Here is a 4,595-nt window from a genome sequence, read left to right as displayed (position 1 = left end):
TATTCTTTCATCCACAGTGTTAAAAGGAACAGGTTGAATTTAGACCGGGCAGAGAGCTTGGTTTATGTTCATTACAACTTGCGATTGTTGTCCCATTACTGTGAAGATGCAAAGTCTAATAAAGACTTGTTGACTTGGGACAAGAATCCAGAGGAGCCCAATTTGGAGGATGGAGTGTTGCGACTAGAGCAATTAGAGGATTCTCTTATCCAGGTATGTCCATTGTGGTATGAATTTTCCAATTTTCCCTTATAAAGAATTCATGTTTTTAATTTTTTTGTTAACTAGTGTTTTTTTTTTGCATGAATTTTTTGAGCGATTCTAGGATGATGACACGGGTGTTGATATGCCACCACCCCCACCCCCATCTGGTCCCTTGGTTTCTAGATTCCATGGTTCAACACCAACGGCAGGGGGTTCTTCTTCATCAGTTCCAGTGCCACGACTTACACAGGGACCATCTTCTTCATTGCCACCACGTGGAGGCCCGCCATCACGTTCTATTCGTGGTGGAAGGAGGAGAGATTAGTAGATATATTCACAATCTACTTCTTTTTGTCATAGATTACTCATTAGACTTGTAGACTTGTGAATTTGAATTTTGAACCTTTTTGGCTTGGCGGTGACCAAGTGACATATTTTGTAAACATTATTATTTGAATTTTGGACATGACAAATGTTGACAGTTGCTCACTTGCTAGATAAATCATAATATGCTCTATGTTTTATGTTTTATAATATGCTTAAATGTTTTATGTTTTATAATATGCTTAAAAATTTGATGTATGTTTGTAATAGCTAGAATATAGATGATTGTTGTACATACTAGTAACTACAATGGAATCATGGATGCCATATCTATCTTGATTTATGCAAAAATATGCATGTTTTCATGTCTTCTACAATTAATTTGGTATTTGGGATGTTTGTTTTGAGTATAAATGCAAAAAAATATAAAAATATATATATATATATAGCAGACGCTTCCGCGGACGCTTTGCTCCCTAGATTTTTGGAAAATGACGCTTCCGCGCTCGCGCTTCGCTCCCGCTTCGCTCCCGCTTCGTGCAACATTGCTCCTGAATCAAGCAACCAGTCATTTTTCGAAGAAGCAAGTGAAGCATTAAACAAATCTTCATTTACTCCAATGTTACATTGTGCCTCAATATAGTGAGCGGATTCAGGTGCTTTACCTTTGTCTGTGTCATCAGTTTTACCTTTCTGCTGATTTCTTCTCTGCTCAACTTTGTCTCATGGTAACTTGCATGTAGAAGCATCATGTGATCCATTTCGTTTGCAGCGAATGCAATGCAGATCTGCCTTTTCTGCTTGAGAATGTCTGCCCCCCCTGCCTCTGAAGTATCTTCCTCTTCCTCCACCTCTTCCTCTTGTAGAATCTTGAGCAGGATGCTTTTCTTTATGAGCAAGGCAAACAGTTTCTTCAGAAGATTCAGGGACTGTTTTCTTTCCAAAGGCTTTCTCTCTTTCAGCAAAATTTTTCACAAGAGACTCAAAGGTTATGTCTTTAAGATTTCCATTTGCTTGTAAAGACTCAAGATAATTAGAGTAGGTAGGATAGAGTGCTTTGAGAAAGGCATTAAGAGAGATATCCAACTCAACCTTAGTGGATTTAATATCATGCATTATAGACTTTATTTCAGATGCAAGAGCAAGGGGATCATTATTTTTCAGTTCAAGAGTGAAGAGTTTAATCATGAGCTGAACAACTTCAAGTGCAGAATGTGAATCATAAAGTTCTTTCAGCTTTTGTAAAGCTTCAAAGGCAGTGGAATAGGATGAAATATGACGACTTACTTCTTCATTTACAGATGCTGCGATCAATGCATAGGCTTTGTTGTTCTTGTTTTCCCAAATGACAAGTTCTTTATCTGATGTAGGCTGCACAGGGTCTTTGTCTTCTTCTCCGACACACACTCCTTTCCACAGCTCATTGTAGATGAGGGTGTGTTTTACCATTCGAGACCATTCTGAATAGTTCTCCTTGCCAGTGAGAACTATTCCTACCATAGAAATGATTGAATGCATTCTGTAAAAAAAAAATATCTCTGCCAAAAAACTTCTGTTGAAAAAAAAATCCTTATGCCATAGCCTTATGCATTTTATTTTTCTTCTAACATTTGCATCAGCATCACCATTTCTTATATCACTGCCACACTACTGTGTTTTGAGAAAAAAAAAAGGCGCTAAGGGATCTCTTCAACATATATCACTTCAATATATATCAATGCAAAAACTGTTAAAAAAACAGCGCAATATATAAAACTCCGCTCCAAGTATAAGCATGATATTGCATACTATAATATGAGTCACATACAATAACTTGTTCCGCTGCTGGATGACAGCTTGCACATTACAAACGTGTTATTCAAAGAAACAAGCCTCAAAACACCGTCAGGCACCACTTGCATAAAGCCTTGTCCATTCCTTGGCTGTTTCCACAGCCTCGACTTCGTTTGCTTTCCAGTGTTTGGCAATGTTTTCTGAAAGCGGATCATCAGGATTGGGAGCACTCAACAACGCTTGGATGCTCAGCAAAACTGTTCGAATTTGAAGAGCAGGGCTCCATTTATCCTTTAGAATGTCTAGACATATCCGACCTAGCTTATCAATATTTGGATGGTATATCTTTGTCAAAAATCGCACCTTTGGAGCAGCCAATATAGAAACGATAAAGAAATAATATAGCGTAGAGCAAACCTTCAACGCATCAACGCTTCAGGCTTCATATCTTCTCCAGATGGGCCACATGCCTCCATGCGCTGGCTGTTCCTGGAGCGTAAAGATTGCAGTTGTAACGCCAATTGAATCAGAGATGAGGGGCGAAGTTGCAGATGCAAATGGTGCAGAGATTTGAGTCCTCGAAGAGGGAGACGAGATAGGCCTCCGGATGAGCAACGGACTGCGGTTTGTCGGGTTTGGGAGAACTGGCAAACGCCCAAGTTTCTCTCTCAGGTCCTCAGAGCATGTTAAGCTCAAATTCTCAGAAGAATATGGATGAGAGAACCATCAAATCGAATCTGTGAGAAGGTCAATCGTTCTCATCTGAAACGCGCAAGGGAGCTCTCAAAAACATAACCGATACATTCATGGATTCATGCGCAGAGAGGGGCAGCTCTGATATGTCAGGCAAACGTTTATAAAAAATAATGCGCAGAGAGGAGCAACTCTGATATGTCAGGCAAACGTTTATAAAAAAATAATGCGCAATCTCTGGCAGTCAGAGAGCGCAGTCTCTGGCAGTCAGGCCAGGCAGAGGCAGAGCCAGGGAATCAAGGTCAGAGTAGCGCTCAGGACTGAGCAGCTCTCAGGACAGGAGTTACAACTATTTTAGGGACTGGGACCTGAGCTCTGATACCATGTCAGGCCAGGGTAACTCCAGGATGAGCGGGAGAAAAGAACTGATGATCTTATTCATTAACTAACTCATGTTTATATACAAAAATAAAACGGATCAGTTCATCTTCTAGATGACTGTCCAGTTCACCCATCCGTTTCGGATTAGGTGTCAACAGATTTCCAGTTTAGGTGGAGGAAAAGTCCGATTTTGTCTCATATCTATAGCAACAGGCAGTGGGATTGTCGGAGAGGGCTATCAGTGATTTCGCAGAGTAGATCTAGCGCAAAATATTTGCAGCAAGGGTTTTGAAGTAGTAGATCAGCGCAAGAAGAGAAAAGCACACAGAATTATACCCAGGACTTCTCCAATGTATTTGAAGTTCTCATTTTTCTAGTATGGTTGCAGAGAGATTCAACATTCAAGAGGCTATGGGTTTGTCTTCCAGATTGGAAGATGAATTCGCTCAGATAGCTTGCCTCTTTAGCTCAACTTCACAGGGTGTCTAGTATATAGACAGTGGATTGTCAACTTACATGACAGGAGTTAGAGATTACTTCTCCAACTATAGGGAGGAGGAGATGGACTTCTAGATTTAGATGAGAAATAAAAGTAAATGTACTCCAATCGGGAGAGGTACCATCGAGATTCGAGATTCAAAGGGAGTCGGGGGCAAGCACAAGTGTTACAGATGTGCTGCATGTGCTTGGCTTAGGTATGAACCTATTTTCAGTGAAAACTACAAGAGAAAGGATATGATGTCTACTTCGTAGGGAAGGTGTTCATCAAACACCGGAGTTAGAAGAAGGTGAAACAGATTGGAGTTCATAGCAACAGGTTGTATAAGTTGCAGCTCGAGTCTTGACTCTCCAAAGGCACTCGTTAGCAATAGTGGCAGTGGGAGAGACTTGAACGAATTGTGGCATAAGAGAATGGGTCATCTACACCATGGAGCACTTAGGATTCTCAATGAGACAGTGATAGGTGTTCCAGAATTAAGCACGGAACATGATGATGTGTGTAGGGGGTGCGTACTTGGGAAATACGCTAAGGCAACATTCCCAAGAAGTGACAGTAGATTAGATGGTTTGTTGCAACTTATACACTTAGATATTTATGTCCCATTGTCCAATCGATCTCTCAAAGGGTACAAGTACTTCATCACCTTCATTGATGACTACTCCAGGAAGACGTGGATCTATTTTTTGAAGACCAAGGATGAGGTCTTCAGTCATTTCCA

The sequence above is a fragment of the Pinus tabuliformis genome, chromosome 1_2 (assembly GCF_031772625.1).
Source record: "Pinus tabuliformis cultivar Carrire ecotype Pingquan chromosome 1_2, CPIR1, whole genome shotgun sequence".
Classification (NCBI taxonomy): domain Eukaryota; kingdom Viridiplantae; phylum Streptophyta; class Pinopsida; order Pinales; family Pinaceae; genus Pinus; species Pinus tabuliformis.
This window is presented reverse-complemented; position numbering follows the sequence as displayed.